The sequence below is a fragment of the Anser cygnoides genome, chromosome 13 (genome assembly GCF_040182565.1).
Source record: "Anser cygnoides isolate HZ-2024a breed goose chromosome 13, Taihu_goose_T2T_genome, whole genome shotgun sequence".
Lineage (NCBI taxonomy): Eukaryota > Metazoa > Chordata > Aves > Anseriformes > Anatidae > Anser > Anser cygnoides.
In genome coordinates, this window is record NC_089885.1 from 13,578,530 (window position 1) to 13,595,607 (window position 17,078).

Sequence of the window (17,078 nt, forward strand, 5' to 3'; positions counted from 1 at the left end):
AATTTGGAGTCATTCTGTGTACAGATTGCACCTAAGATGCGGGATAAATATTTGCTTCTTGAAACTGATGCTGAATTCAGGCACCACAGTCTTGGGGGATTAACCTGCGTGAGAGGGGATCACATGCAAAAGCAAAAAATCACAGGAAGGTCTTAAACTTCCACAGATGGGTTCTTGCAGTTACCTAATTTGCAAAATGAATGAAAAAAAAAATAAATGAATGCAAAGTAAAAAGAATCCTGAGCATAATCAAATTAAAAAAAAAAAAAAAAAAGGAAGCTTCGGGGCCAGCTTCCTACATGGAGCCTCCCAAGCAGCAGCACTGACGCATCTTCAGGGAGCGATCTCATAGTCCTGTGAAACAAAGAAATGCTCATTTCACAGTGAGGCTTTGCAAAAGCAGATTTACCAGGGATAGCAAATAAATAATTCACAATTTATGAAGATGTGAAGATAAATTTTCTTTCTTTTATTTCAAAGCTAGTCCTGCAAGTTGCAAGAGCGTGTACAGCAAACATTCCCCTCCAAATAAAAATGAGGGATGAGGCAAGACTTCCACTTCTTTCCAGATATGTAAAAGTATTCCTAAAACAAAAAAAAGTCACCTTTCTCGCTGTCTTTCTCCTCTGCCATCACAAATCCACAAGGAAACAGAATATTCATGCCATATTACACTGAAACTTCTGGAATAAAATAAAAATTAGTATTTAAAATCTGGATGTTACCACACAGATTTCAGCAGACAAACCCCAGCTGGACTGTACGCAAATACAGAATATTGAGCACAACACTGTCTTGTTGCTTCCTGAGAATGTTTAGGGTTCACAGTATTGCAACACTTTGCAATAACTCAAGGGAAAAAAAAACAAATAAAAAAACGGGAAGCTTGAATTTATTCCTCCTGATCCCAGATTCTAGCCAGTTGGGTCAGATGGTCCCAGGGCCATGTTTTACGAGGGCTGGTCCGCTGGCTACAGCCTGTGGTTGCATTACCAGAGGCACAGGACGCTCTTTGAATCCCGGCTTTGAGGGAGACACGCTTGCTGCCAGTCCTGCATGTGCGGTAGCTGCCGCTTCTCCAGATTAAAATAGTAGCAGCTATTTTAATCTGCTGTTGGAATACAGCTGAAGAAATTCCTTGCAATGACTTTCTTCTCTTCCTAGCTGACTGAGCAGCACGGCAGGGAGGGCACATGCAGTTAGCAACCCCTGGCCAGGTCCATCCTTGCCCCGGACAAGAGAGTTGTATTTTGAGGAGCTGCTAGAGATGGTACCCACTCTGTGCTGCAGTCACCCCTCTGGCCAGTGAGCAGTGCAGACTGCCCCCTTCTCTGTCTGAGCCTCCAGCTCAGCATTTTGAGGTAGGTTTGGGATGCTGCAGGCCCCCAAGGAGGGGTGGCTGGGGACCAGCAGCAGCCCCACCACAGCCCCAGCTTCCCCTCTTCCCCCTGGTGCCAACCTGAGCAATTTGTCCTCCAGCCTGGGGGGCTGCACAATCGAGCATTTGCCACGTGGTTTGTAAAATCTTAGCAAGAAGGCTTAAATAAGAGGAGCTAACAGATGACCTCTTCCTTGTCTTGGAAGTTTGTTAACTGCTAATTGATCTCATCGGGGAAATAACTGGACAGAGGAGAGAGGGTTAATGCTTTTGTTCCTGCTCAGCCGTGGGTGGCAGGGTCTGCTGATGTTGCGTATGCACCATGCTACACACAGACGCTGCATTACAGTACATTACAGTAGCATGAATTACCTGTGCGAGGAAATGGTGAAGACAGCAATTATTTTATTGCATGAGACTGATTCCATTCCTTCTCCTGCCTATCTTCCCCTGTTAGGGATAAGTGACATGTGACAGTATGATGCTGTGCACTAAGGGGTGTACGACAGCACCTCTCGGCATCAAAATTCAACACAATTCCTACAAGGAAATGCATCCTCCAGCTTCACAGAACTTTTATGAACCTGACTAGGTCCCAGACTATATTTTTATATAGCAGTGGTAAATTCTTGTAGTTGTTTGTGTCTGAAAATACTTGGGAACAAATTGATACACTTCTGTATACTCTTCCAGACTACCTGATTGATGACTGTTCATATTCTTAGCAGACTGTTCTTGGACAGCTTCAGACTCGGGGTCTCAGTCCCTATCTAGCAAAAATCTCTTGGCTGAGGAGACTTGCCACTGACTGTTGGACCAGCTCCACGTGCTTACGTGAGCTGAGGAGTCCCAGGAGCTCCCTCAAACTCTGAATTTTCAAAAGCTGAGGATATGACCCTGGATAAATTAATCGGCCAAAGAGCTGGGACTGCCAATTGGAGGCTGTGACACTAAACAGAACACTGTAACAAACAGAAGAAAAATAATTTACTGAAAATATTACTTTCTTTCATGCAAAGAATCAAACTTTAAATGATCCCATCTGTCACTTTCATCTGCACCCTGTTCCATTGGCTGGATTTTGCTCATTAAGATAAATTTCAAGCCAGCAGATCATTTTTACCTTCAGGGCTTTGTTGAAATGTAGTGTTTGGGACTTCCTCCCCTCCTCCATTTTTGACAGACATGACAGAGGAATACGCGTATTTCTCTTATGCTGCTTCGCAGTTGCATGGAATGGCTTTGACCTTCCAAAAGCGAAAACACCACATTCAAATTCCTCCTCCTTTCCCCCATGGGATGAGGAGCTGGCCAAACCCCTCCAATAAAAGTTTCCCATTCGACCTTGCATCATAAAACCCTCTTTTCTTTATTACTCCCTCTCCTCAAAGCTTCCCCAGCAAGCCTCCAGCCCTTTAAAAACTTGTGCTGGAGAGCTTCTATGTTGTGCAAATGGTTCAAATGCCTTTGTTTCTTCCCTGAAAAGACATAAAAGAGATTTGTTGGATTCCTTACCTCATAACCAAACACAACTATATACCGTGCACTTTGCATGTTACAGCTCCCCATGCTTTCCGCCCGAATGACTTATTTTACTGTAAGTGTAATTAAGCATTGGAATGGTTTCATGAGGGATGGAATAAATCATCCGCCACTTAGTCTTTAAATCAAGACTGGGTGTTTTCAGTGGGGTCCTGCTCCATGTCTGGAGCACACAGAGGCTCTCGCAGTGCATTTTCCTAACTGTATTTAATCACACGGTCATGGTCAGCCCGGGTATTGAGGAATTAGGGGATGGGCGGGATGGCCTTTGTCATGCAGGATGTAGGATTAGTTGGACTTAATGGTCTGTTTTGGCCTTTAAATCTATGAATAGAGAAAAGGAAAAAGAAAAACAAAATAAAGAACAAAAGTCTCTATTATAGCCAGCCTGTTTCTCCCTTCTGAAGGCAGAGCCAGAGGGACTGCGGGCAGCTGGGGTTACAAATAAGTGCTGGAGAAAACCAAGGCACCCCCGTGCCCAGGCATCTGCACCGAGCCCCCTGAAGCCCAGGCAGCCTCATGCAGCCATACCCAAACCTGCTGGGATCTGCTGAGGTCTTACAGAAAACATGAGGCCATGCACAAAGCTCAACCGACTTTCACTTTGTTCCCCTCCCCCTTGATATCATTTATGTGTTTCAGAACTGTAAGTCTAATGCTTTTTCTATTCCTAAATTAAGCTAATTAAAATTTTAATCTGGTAGACATTATCTTATAGCATAATTAGTGGAGAGCTTATAGTGCAGTAGTTTGGTTGGTACCCATCCTTCTTACTTCAAATTGTGTTTCGTTAATTGAACGGAGCTTAGATAGGTGCTTGTAAGGTAATAAGCTAACTATCTGCTTTTAACAAATAACTTCATTTTCCCAAGCAACTGTACCTGCTCTGACCCCACGTGCTTTACACCGGAACAGTTTTCCCTTAGCAAAGCATAGGTGATTACACCCATTACAACCTGGGCATTTCGGGGACTGAGGGCACCCCTCCTATGCACCGCTGCAGACTGACTCTGTAGCAAACACTAATGATCCTCTTTGGTAAATGACAAACACAAACTCTGCCCACTGACTGGATGATAATATCTTCTTAACCATGGGTTATTGTATAATTAATTACTCCCAGAGCTTTTTTAAGTCCCAAAGAATCCTTCTATAGACTAGACTGGCATTACTCCGCCATACATTTTAAAGAGATTACTGTTAATTAATTAAACTCATCTGCATACCTAAAACTCAGCTAAACCCTCTACTGTGCCATCTGCTGTCATTTCAGACATGTAGGACTTTCAAACTCCCATAGAAATATAAACAGATTAATGATCTCTACTCAGATATAAAACAATTTCAAAAATAAAATGCCTTCGTACACTTGCAGCAGTGCCCTGCATGGAGAGGGTGTCGGGAGCTGCCCAGGGCACGGCGAGAGTCCTTCCCATGGGCTGTCATCCCGCTGGGAGAGAATTTTCCTCCGGGGCTATCGATCTGGTGCTTTCCAAAGACACTAAATTCCCTGAAAGTGTAAATAAAACATTAAACCACAATTTATCTACTCCCGGGACTAAGGCACCCAAAACGGTTAACATAAATCACTTGGAACATTTATGATCTACTGACAGATTTCCCTCCTAAAATTGGAGCCCAACACACGTAAATCTTCACAAACGCTCCTCCAGAGCGGAGCCATGCAGCAGCAGAGCCGACACGGAGGGCTGGGCCGACGTCCTTCCATAGCCCACAGTGTGCACGTGGGGCACAAGCGATGCTTGTTGAAAGCGGGGTACCACCCCTAGCCTTTTCACCCTGCGTGGTGTCACCACCCCTGGGCACAGCCACCAAACCTGCACAGGAACCTGCACAATGGCTGAGACCAACAGGGCCAACAGATGAGCTAAGGGCTCTCGTGGCTACCAGAACACAAACAACGAATAGCAATGCTAGTAAGGAGCCTGGCCTTCCAGTCGGCCAAGACACACTAGCTGGAGAACTTTCTATCAGTAAACAATTTACTGGAAAAAAAAAAAGTAGCTTTTTGTCAAAAACAGTTCCACGCAGCAAGAATCCCTTGGATAAGAATTGCCATTCCCCCCCCCCTGCAATGAAAACAAACTAATTCAAGCATAAAAATTCTTGGTTTTCTACAAAAACATACATGAAATCTTACAAGAGTATTTGAAAGCGCTATTTGTTCATTTCTCAGGTAGCAGCTGCTTCTGAAAACATGAATATTTTTAGCAGAAGGTTGCAATGAATGTTAAAAAAAAAAAAAAGGAAAAAAAAAAAACCACAGAAAAAGAGCAGTTTCCACCCAGCACCCCTTCAGGAGCTTGTTTGGGATGAACAGTACAACACCAGATGGTTCACACCCTGCACATTTCCAGCAGGGTCTCCTGTGCAGCAGCCGCCTGTGCAGGGATGCCCGGCTGCATTTGAGATTGCAGGGACACACACGCACCATGGAAGCAAGCTGTAAGGCACAGCATGCCCAGAGAAAGCTTGCGGCATTGTTGGAAGCATCCTCCCATCTCACCAAGCTGAGCTTGCGTGCTCACCTGCTCATTCAGATCTTGTTTGGAAATAGGCACAATATTGCTCCACCGCTCCAAACAGACAGTGCTGAAGCAGGATCGCTTTTCTAACCAATAACTCATTTCCAGAGTAGTCAGTAACTCTGCACAAGGTGAGTCCCAGCAGCCCTCCCTGTTTGATTTGCACACTGGTTTTGTTCAGGACGCGGTCCCTGCATTGCCACCTCTCCAACACTGGCATTTTCCAGGCTGGCAGCCAAAGGGATGCTTAGGCAGACATCCATGCAGACAGAAAGCTAAATCTGGTTTGCATTACACTTGCTCCAAGAGAGGCTGGATGGAGAGCAGTGGCTTGCATGTAGGCAAGGGGTCTGAGCCAATACATCACTCAGGCACTGAGAGTTTGTTTGCACTTTCTGGCAAATGCCATTTGTTTGCAATGAGTGTACCACCATGCTTGTGGAAGGGAACAGTCTCGGCTGACACCAATCCCACCACCTTCCTGCCAGCATTGCCTCTATAGGTGTGCCTCTCAGTAAGGTGCTGACGGATCTGTCTGTACGTTCTCGACAGTCGATACACAACATGCATCTGTTACAAAGCAAAAGGTTCACACCCCATTGTACCACCCTTCTTGAATACCCTTTCAGGGCCACTGAAGCATGGGATCACAGCACTGTTGGTGGGGAGGGACCTCCAGAGCCTCTAATCCACCCCTCCACACCCCAAGCAGGGCTACGGGCAGCACTAAATGAGCTTGGCCACAGCTTTGTCTTGCCAGGGTGTGAAAACCTCCCAAGACGCAGACGCCACAACCTCAGCAGATAACCAAGGATGCACCTCTATCAAAGGAAAAAAAGCCTTTCCTAACACCCAGACTGAGCCTCCTGAGCTGCCCCTTATAACGTCACTTACCATTACCAAGAAGAGTCCAGCTCCATTTCTTCTGCGTCTTCCCTGTAGGTAGCTGTAGGCTGCTACTAACTCGCCCCTTCACCAGTCTAACCAAGCCCAGCCCATCAGCCAGATCCTTGCAGGCCAGGCATCTAAGCCCCCGAACAAGTCTCCAGTTAAACTGGGATCAGACAGATACGGCAGTACAGGCCTAGATCTTGCTCTGTGCTTCACAACACAAAACCCACTCCCTTACAGGCGGTCAAGCAATAACAATCCAAGGCCACCACCAAGGGTGGCACAGGGACCTCCCAGATCTTCTCTGACAGCAGCACTGAGGCATCCAAGCGAGGCAGGCATAAAACAGAGACCACGCAGTTATGATTTGCCCATTCACTGAGCTGTCTGAAAGCTGCGGCTTGGGTAGACATTAAAGCAGCTACAGTGTCCGGGGCTCAGCAGATGCTCGCTATGTGGTGGCATCCCACCATGTCCTAAAGCATTCGCAGCCTCCAGCCTGAGTAAAGTCCTCCCTACCCATTTAACTGCTCGGTTTACATGGCAAGACAGCTCTGCCAAATGTCTCTGCATCACACCAAACAAGCTTGCCTCAGATTTCGGTGTGATTTGTAATCAGTGCATCAGCCATCAGAAGTGGGTTATTAAAATATCTGTCATGATGAACAATGTAAAATAAATGCAGATAAATTGTATTACTCTGGGTCATTTAGCTTTAAGTGCAACAGTCTCTGTATTTTTTTTGCCACTTAAGCGATATGCAGCATGAAACAGCACAAATAAATACAGATGTAGAGAACATTAGATACACTTTGTAAGAGCAAATTATGCACGTTCACATTTCATTCTAGTTAGATCAAAATTAGATGGTTTTCCTCCATTATCTCAGTGGATACACTAAAAGCCGGTGATTTATGAAAGAAACCGGTGTGAATGCCATTATAATTGATTAACCTAAGAGACTGGTGACCTACTTATAGGTATACAAATATGATTATAATTGTGCAGTAAGTAATTGAATGTTCTGCAGGACTTCTTTATAATGTGACTGTAATGCATAAAAACAAGAGGGAGACAAAGGGCTTCAACCCTGTGCAGCGAGCTGCGATCCTAGGAGAGGTGCTGAGAGCTTTCTGCTCCTGTCGAGGTGGATAGGTGTTGAGGCCTTGCAGAATCAACCCCCTCCCGCACAGCAGTGTTTCCCATCAATAGACTGTCACTTGGACAAGAGTCTCCAGCACACTTCACAGCTGGGATAGCTTTTGACACGTTAGGCAGATCTCATCACCTGGGAGATGCTGTGCACAGACCCCTCTCAATTCACCGGTGCTGGAGCACTTTGTCAAGTATTTCCTTTGGGTCAAGAAAGGGGGAGAGACAGCTCCAGAAACCCTACTAAATGAAGCTGTGGGTCTGTATTTCTAAGCCATCCCTTTGCAATGAAAGTCAGCACTGCTGCAGGGGGTTTGGGAATCCGCCAAACTTCGGGCCCCTACCAGCTGTGACTGAGAGCCCGCCACAGCTGCCGCGTCTGCTAACGGGTACGAGCATCCGTGCTGCCTGTTTTACAGTCACAGGCAGAACACAGAAAAGCACAAGAGCATCTCTCTGCCCCCCATGGTTTGCAATCCACAGACAAGACAAGGGGCAACGGATGGAGACAATCCCCATATGCCGGCGGCTCATGGGTTGAAGCCCAAAGACCTCACCTAAACCACGCTTATGATCTCCCAGTACCTCAGCAACGCACATACCGCTAGACCATGTACCAGTATCACCCGCTGCACTGCTGCTGAGGCTCTCACAGCACTGCATATCACACATTTTCCTGCATCTTCTACTGCCAGTCACTTCCTCTGACTTAATTTCTCTGAACTCTTCTGCATGGAGACAGGCAGCAGAGCTAACCTCTGACAATGACACACACACTAGCTCACCGCAGAGCAAAATTCCTGATTCCTAATTTGAGTGACTAAATATACTGAAGCCCAGTGATGAATTATTTAAAATCTATACAAATTTTGATGCTACACACAGAATTAGACTTGAACACACCCCTGCAATCACGAGTCTCTCTGCCTAAAGCTCCACCATGGAAAAGCATCCATTTAAGCCCCCTGGGATAAATGATCTGTTACAGCTCCCTGGACTAGAAACCCTGGAGATGATGTGGAAGCCAGGACTTGGTAGGATGGGATTGAGTTAATTAGCACTGTGTCTGATGAGAGCCATAACAGCATAATGAAACAAATGAATATAAGCAGTCTAAAATGACTCCAGTGGATTGATGGGTGCTTGCTGCTGTCTGTGGTATGGGTCAGGACCACAACAGTGTATGCAGGGCAATGCATTGCTCACTCTGAAGGAGACAGGTGGGGAAGAGGGTGCTAGTAGGGTCACAGGGGGCCTGCAAGACCTTTGTGTGACAAGCTGGGGACAGACAGGTGAGAAGCATTGCTAGCAGCCCCTTGCCACCAGGGCACACCCTGCTCAGCATCAGCCCTGCTTGTGGAGAGCCAGAGCCAGCAAGCCCCAAGTCCCTGTGTAGGGCCAGGTCAGGTCCAGCATGCAGCTCCTGAAAAAACAACGGTCAGGGATTCACTGTAGCACCAGGAGCACCTGGCTCCCCACAGATAACCACTGCACTGGCTGAAGGTGCCCCATTGCTGCCGAGGAGCCCTGGTAGGGTTCACAGGACCCCCAGCTCCAATGCGTCCTGCCCCAGCCTCTTGTTGAGCTAACACTGGCTACGACCGTGCTCTGCCCTGCAGAAGAGCGGTACATTGACTCCACTGCAAAGCACAGATTTAAGACATGTCCCAGAGAAGAGCATGCACCCCACCTCCTGAGGAGTTACCTCTAAATGGTGCACACGAGCGACTGGATGAAGATGGCTGCGCTTGAATTCTGCACCCATCCTTTCAGATGTCGACAGCCGCCGAGGGGTGACTGACAGGTTCTGCTTTTTCTTGTGTGTTTTGCATTCCTCTCCATATTCAGGTGTCTGGAAGACGAATACATCGACCACAGCAATGCTGTATTTGGGAGAGGTGTTGGCTTCTCAAGAGTAAATAGTTCAGGAGATTTTTGTCGTTGGCATAAAAATACTGACACTGCCTGTATGGATAGCTCTGCTATCGTGCCTCAGGCTGGTAAAGAAAGCATAAGGAAAGAGAGAAAGCCACAAGTCAAACCCGTACTTTACAGCAATCAGGCTCATCCTTTTAATTTTCAACCTTCTCAAAGCCTAACTTTGACCAAAATGAATTAGTAAAGGACAAATAGAGTTGCGGTATTTTGAAGCAGAGAGATGCCTCCTAGCTTGACCAACTATTTCAGCCACCAAACATAACATGCATTAAAGTGACAAAGGATTACAATGCAGAAGAGCATGCACTATTTTTAGTCCGTATACAGCCCTATATCTACGTCCACCACAGGGAACTGGAGCTGTGTGCAGCTGATGTATCTAGTCCTGAGCACAGCCTATCTACCAAAAACTAGAGAGAACTGCTAGGGACAGATAGTGACTATCAGCTGAGCTGCTAAAATGATACCTGCAATTTTGCTTAAACAAGAGAAGTAGCTATAAAAAAAGAACACCCTGGCTCTCTGTCCTCTCTCCTTCAGACCTCTGCTCCTTCCAATTGCAGCTCTGTCAATGTAAGTGTAGTGACCAGCCTGCTAATATGGACTGTGGGGCCAAATGAATCTCTACAGGGAGCACCTGTGCCCCTCTCGTTTCCTCCACAGACAACAGCTGCTCCTCCTTCCTAAGTGCTGCTTTGAGCAACAGTCCTGCAGTGAAATAATCCCAGCTTCAAGTCTGTTGCAGAAATTAAAAATGACTTGCTTTTAGTTGGATGCAAGGCTTACTAATTACCCAGCAGTATTCGGGTGGCAAGTTTGCCACATGAATAATTGCATGGCCACAAAAGTGTTCCACTGGTAGGATTATTAGCAGGAAAACAGGAATTCAGTTGGAAAGCATTAATAAACCTTGAAGACAACAGCAATTATGGTGATTGATCCACTATCCAAGTGTACACAACTCCTGCAGGATAGAGGAGCAGAGGATGATGCACAGGAAGCGTGTTCTGAGGGCTGGGAAGGAAGGCAGGGTTGTTGTAGAGGTCAGGGATAAAAATTGGCACTGTCACATTCAAAGGGTTTTAAAAAACCCCACACACTTCTTTTCCAAAGAGGACTCAAAATTAGATCATTTTACTAGTCTGCAGCATTTGCCACTTAGGCTGTTTCTTGCTTTCCTATATTTAACATGGGCAATGGAAGCAGAAGAGGTCTGTGTGCATCACAGGGCAATTGCTGTGTCTGGTTTCCCAAGACCAGCGGAAGCTGCAATGCAGAGACTGCAGATGCCCCAAGGAATAGACTCAAATATGCCCAGTGCACTGCTGCTTCTGTCCCAGGAGAGTGATAACATCACCAAATTGCTTCAAGGGCTGAAGGAAGAAATGCCAAGAATTTCTGTCCCAGAGAGAGGAGTGAGAAGCAGCCCTGCAGACCCCAAGGTCAGTGCAGCAGGAGGCAGGAGGTGCTCCAGGCACGCAGCACAAGTTCCCCTGCGGCCTGTGGAGAGGCCCCTGGTGGAGCAGGCTGTCCCCCTGCACCCATGGGTCCCACATGAAGCAGATCTCCACGCTGCAGCCCCTCCTTTGGGGAGCAGGAGTAAGGGAGCGGTTGTGGTGGAGTTTAGCCGCCCATCAGGGTGAAAGCACCACATCAGGTCCCCCTCCCAGATCTTGGGTTTCCTCCAGTACCACACAACAGGGGGGGTCTCCCTCTGCTGCAGGTGTGGGGGGGTTCATGGCGCTCATCTGCCCGTGCTGATGCCTCTGCCACACTCCTCCACCCAGGCTCACCACTGTGGCTGGGTGCAGCCCGTGATCCGCCCCAAATTGATCTCATCACGGCATTACAGTTCACGCCAAGCTACACTATAGGGTGTTGAGCTCATTGCAGTATTTTTCCTTCTGAAAGGAAACAAAAACAAACTCTCACCAGTTTATTATTTCAGCTAATTATATGAACCAACAGTATTTCATCTAAACCATTTTAGGAAAATAATTGGAGAACGTTCGCAAAACCCAAGCAACCATTTTTCTCCTGCCAGCGTGGCAGATGCAAACATAAAGAGTAACATGTCCATACATCTCCAATCTCAACTTCTTATGAAACAAAATAAAAGCAATCTGGTTGTGAACTGATCCAAAGCAAATACAATATTTCAGAACACTCCACATTTAGTTGGTAGGGTTGATTTATATAATGCAATCTAAGGACCAGTGTGCAAATATGAGGGGAAGACTATTTCCCCTTCACACTTTCTTACCTCACAGACATTGTTTTTGTTCTGCATGCAAGTGAGGAGCCCTTGGCCTGCACAGCAGAATCCTTTGAAGGATGAACACTTGACAGGTTTCTGCGGTACTCCCAAAAAGGGTTGTTTTACAAGCCAGAGGTTCTCCTTGTCATATATAACACTTTGACATTTATTGTGGGATCCACGAGATAATCACACAGTGGTCTTCAAAATGAGCGTTGCTGGAAGCTTTCCCTGCCTGACTTCAATTAGCAGGTGCTGTCTCTGGTCCCAGTTTACAGATGGAGAGGGAAGGAATGAAAGGGCAGAATCTTCCTCAGCGCAGCTCTACATGCAGGCTGAACCACAGTGCTGGCAGCCTATGGGCCACCACTGAGCCCGGGACACTGAGACCCCATGCAGTGGCCTTGCCTTCATCACCCGCTCTCTTATGTGCCAAGAGCTCATTTGTGTCTGAGGTTTCTGCCTTCCCTGTTTCGAGGAAGTGTTGCTCCAGCCGTCGTTCCTGTCCCGTTACTAGATTTCATGGTTAGCTTCCAAGATTTAGTGGCTTTTCAGCAGGCAGAACTCCTTGGGTTCATGGCACTGCAGTCCTACTTAAAGATAATTGCCAAAGTAAATCAGAAACAAGGGGGAACCTAATAAAAACTGGAAATCGTATGCTTTAAAAGTGAAATAAAAAAAAAAAAGGGGGGGGGAAAGAAATACTAAAAGGATAATTGCATTTTTCAGTAAGGAGGCCATTGAAGAATTTTCCAAAAACAGTTCAGTCCCAGTCCTCAGTTTGCTCTGTTAAACCTTGATCCATCATTTTGGAATGAGCCTAAGCATCCATTCCTCAGGGACCCACAAGCTTTCTGAAAGAAATCCTCCAGCCCTCCATCAAGGACTGCAGGCAGGAGGGATGCCAACACCTGCTCCGGAGGCTGCTGCCGCTGCTGCCTTGGGCAGGAGCCACTCCTGGCCCTTCCCCAGCTTAACCCCACTCACCCCCCCCCTTCCCTGGGAGAAGCAAAGCTGCATGTTGCTCCGAGGCCACGCACGGCCGCATTGCTGCGTTATATCCAGGCTCTCTCAATGCCTGGGCTGCAGCAGCCCCACAGCATTGCAGGCAAGTGCGAGACATCACCAGGCTGGGCCGGCTCTAACTTACGCCTCCCAGGAGTGAGGGAGGTCAACAAGAATAAACATAAATGCAATGGGGTTTTTTTTTGCTGCTTTCACCTTGTTCCCAACAGTTACATTTAGGTGTGTCTGCACACAAGGGTTGTGAGGAGTGCACTCGGCTGTGTCCCAGGGTACCTGCATTTCATGAGCAAGTCAAAACAGCCACGCCGTGAATTAATGGCAGATCTTATGGCAATGCCAATAAACAGAGACACTAATTAATACCCGCTCATAATTCAATTCATTTAGGACTCAGATTGCTAACCAAAGCTCTTCTCCCCCCGCATCCGGCTGTTGCAGACCTTCGAGCAGGGCTGGATGTTTTCTGGCTGCTCCCTGGGCAGCGAGCTGCAATGTGAGCTGATTTACTGTCGCTCTGCCGGCGGCTGGGCTGGGATTCACGCAACGTTCAAGGCCTTTTCTGCAATGAAATACGCCTGACGTGGAGGTCAAGCAAACTGCGCTGTGTTGCATTCATAAGCATTCTTCAATTAGCACTGAAGACTGTCTGCGGTCTCACAGTTCAAATATTGAAAGTCTGAGGGTTGTTCGAGGTCGAGCATGGCTTCAGCTAGGGCCTAGCCCTCCATTTATTTTTTAAACACTGGCTTGTCTGCCATCTTTATTTACCATAATTAATACTTCCATAATGCGGACTCTCCCTGGACCTGTTCTGGGATATGCTGTACTCCTTGTTCTTGTGCTGAGTAGTGTTTGCCCACCAAAACGCAGACATGTCTTGATGGCTTGGATTTGCAAAGGCCATTTTATTTTTCTTATAGAATTCATATTATCAGTGCAGAAATTCCCCTTCTTGTTCATGGCAGAGTGGCCCACTCCACTCCAAATGAAAATGTGGATGATTCCATAATTACACACTGATCTGTGTTGAATAAGCCTGCTCAAATGCTGTTTTAGTTCTGTGGGGCCAGACGTTATCAGATTTATTCTATCTAGAGGAATTCGCATCAAAAATAAATAACTTCAGTGGTACATGGGAGTGTTTTAAAAGCAAGTTATTTGGCGAGCATTCCCCTTTCTTCTCCTCCTTATTCAGCCAGTTTATAGGGCCATTAACGAACGCAGCCTGAGCTAAAAGAGCAGATTTAGAGACGAATAGACAACCTTACCGCTCTTCCACTTCATGAAGTTTTATTTTGAGTCCCTTCCTCCTCGTGCCCTCTAGAGACCTCATGCGCTGCAACATCTTGTGAGTCGCTGCTGCCAGCCCAGGAGGGCAGACAGGCAACGAGCTCCTCACAAGACAGGGGGCTTTCCTGGTGCCTGCTCCTTGCTGTAAGCGCGGCGTTGCCAGCCTCCTTGTGCACCACTTACACCTCGCTTCCTCGCACACACCCACCGATGCCCCCAGTGCTCCCCCGTGGCGAGGCGAGCCAGCACGAGATCCAGCCACAGGTGGGAAGGACCGTGCCACACTCTCAGGCAGATCAGCAAAGACGCATTTCCCTCCCCAGTGACACCAGTTGTGCAGACCACAGGCACCGGTTCTCCCCGCAAGGTTGCTTTTTTCATTGCCCGCGGTCCCTTCCTGATGCAAGTATGACAAATGCCAGAACTCTTCAGCTATTTTCCTCTAGGAGAATTAAAGTTTTAATGATTAACCTTTATAAATTATAACAGCAATGCTCTAAATAATAAATAGTTTCTGGCCAGGTCTAGCCCTCTGAGCTATTATTCTCCAGCATGATATGCTGAGCCCCCATCTGCATTTATTTTCCATACTGTATTCAAGTCCTCTTATGTCATTGAGATAAGCAGTCAGGAGATATGTGTTTTCCAAAATGATGTCCTCATTCATCATTTCTTCCTCGCTGCTCAGCCTGATTACATTTAATTCAAGAAGAAAGAAGCCTCGCCTGGGCCCACTGAGCATATAAGGTTAAAAAAGCAATGCAAATGAAGCAATGGCTTCCTGGAGAAATGGCTACAGAAAACAAAATAACAGCATCCCTTATCAGCACTGGGGCTGTGTACTCTCTTCCTCATTTCAGAGGAAACTCAGAGCACAAATGACCCATTCATCAAGATCAGCAGGTACAATTCTGCTTTAAACACATATGCACAGCAGCAACCACCCTCTCGATTAATAGGGAAAGAGCTTTGAGCCTTAATTTCATCTGATATTAATGCAAAGCTTAATTACAAATACAGATAGGGGAGTAAAAGCTTACTGCAGCCTGAACCCTTTCCAGAGACACTTGGCTTAGGGAGAAATATCTTTTGTTTCTACAAGTTCTTTGTCGCAGTATTTGGCCGCTCCAGGATACATCAAGGAAAAATAATGCCAAAACATGTCTAGGCAAAATGTGGCACTGAGCAGCGGCTTTTTACAGTTTGAGGAAGGATTCCTGGTCACATTGCACAAACACACCTTTGCTGGGAATGCCCAGGCTGCAGCCTCTGGCACAGCCACCGCTTGTCCCCACGCTGCTCAATGGCAAAGACGATACTGTTGGGAAGCGTGCGTGGCACAGAGAGGGACTCAGCTCAGCATGGGGCATCCACATATGATGCCGATGGGTGTTGTGGATGCTGGTGGGTGCACAACTCTGTGGGACAGCAGCAATGGTCCCCTCAGGTCCACTCAATGAGCTGGGCTGACTTCTGCAGAGCCAGGCTGGCATCCACATGGTTACAGAAGGAATTTCCCACTAGGCAAGGCAGCTAGCATATTTGCTCTCATCAGACTTCAAAGAAACGCCAAAGGAGCCAGGGAAATGAAACACATACTGAGCCAGCCAAATGGGCAAATAAACACAGGCAAAAAAGCTAGAGCTTCTGATCAAATGAACTCAGACCAAAACTCCGGATTTAAAATGGGAATTAAAAGGGTCTTAAAGAGCTGGGCAGCTTCCCAGAACGTCCAGAGGGCAGCAAATCTGCAGTTCCAAGAAGGTCAGACAGCAAGCCCAGAACCTGAGCTGTGTCCCTGGCATGGCCACGACCTGGGATTGAGCCCATGGACACATTAAAAGTGCATTTTCTTACTGAAGAAAATGCCTGTGTTTCACAGAAAACACCTATTTTAGGATAAAGGCCACAGGGGTTATTAATAGAACAACTGCATAACTCAGCTTGCATTAAATGCAAATGATCAGAGACAGTTTTTAGCACTGGGACCATTTTTCCACAAGTGCATCTGAAATAGCTAGCCAAGATGTCCTGAGTTTCCTAAAGCTCCCCCAAGACTGTGACACAGCCAGCAAACAGTGTCAGCTGCATTACCCATTTTCCTGATGTTTTGCTCACAGTGCCCCATGAATGCTTTTGAAACACAGCCTCAAAGAGACTGAGATGCCTAGTTCCCATTGTAGCAGCTTTGAAGAATAATTCATCCCAATTTGTTTCCTCTCCTTCAGCATGGTTCAAGCTCAGGCTGTTATTTATAGGCTTAGAGTTTTGCCCAGCAGCTATGGCAGTGGGATTCTTTCCATCGCCTTCAGGGGATGTTGGGTCCTGACCTCATAATTTGCATTTAAAAGTACACTTCTCTGTTCTCCTCGGACAGCTCCTAAAGGTTCCTCTGACCAGACAGGCACTGGATAGATACAGGTGCAAGAGAAAAACATGCAAAAGATTGGGAAAAATTTGTGCTTCTGCACCTGGAGCAGATAGGCATCTTATTTGGGTTGATTGCATGTCTGTAAAAACTCTAAACACAACAAAAATAAATGTGCAATAATAGGAAGACACCTATTATTCAGTCCCACATAATACAAGTAGTCATGAGCTGAATGGAAAACCAAGCAGAAGATTTTTATAGCAGAGACATGTCTAGGAGCAAGAAACTACTGTGAGATGCCACCATCATCAAGGGCTCTTTTCAGACGAGCAGCAGAGTTTCTGGGGACACATCCAGTGCACAGGTGGGGGTCTTCTGCTATGGAGACATGAGGCTCTTCTAGAGACCCAAATAATAAAATGGAGTTGGGAGAGAAGCAACCCATGACCTGTCACTGCTTGAACCTGCCTGGGTGAATCAACACTGGATTCAACCTGCCCTCTCAGAGGCACCAGCGATACACACGCCTAGGGGAGCAGGGCAGCTGACCACTCTGCCCTGTACAACAAGCTCGGACAGCAAGGGAGGGAGGTCATGTTATCCATCTGAAGCTACAATAGCAGGCAAAATGTAATTATAATCACCCAAGCTGGAGTTCTGCCAGGACATCAGGGCTAATGGTCTTGC

General features: G+C 46.8%; 1 long non-coding RNA gene across 1 annotated transcript; it reads right to left on the bottom strand.

Annotated features, from left to right (window-relative positions):
- Nucleotides 1-251: 251 nt before the first annotated feature.
- Nucleotides 252-10,988, bottom strand: LOC106037365 (uncharacterized). The gene is made up of 4 exons (XR_001207979.3): nucleotides 9,915-10,988; nucleotides 9,215-9,506; nucleotides 606-683; nucleotides 252-354 (listed from the first exon to the last, which is right to left on the bottom strand). It is a non-coding gene; the product is annotated as an uncharacterized lncRNA (long non-coding RNA).
- Nucleotides 10,989-17,078: the final 6,090 nt, after the last annotated feature.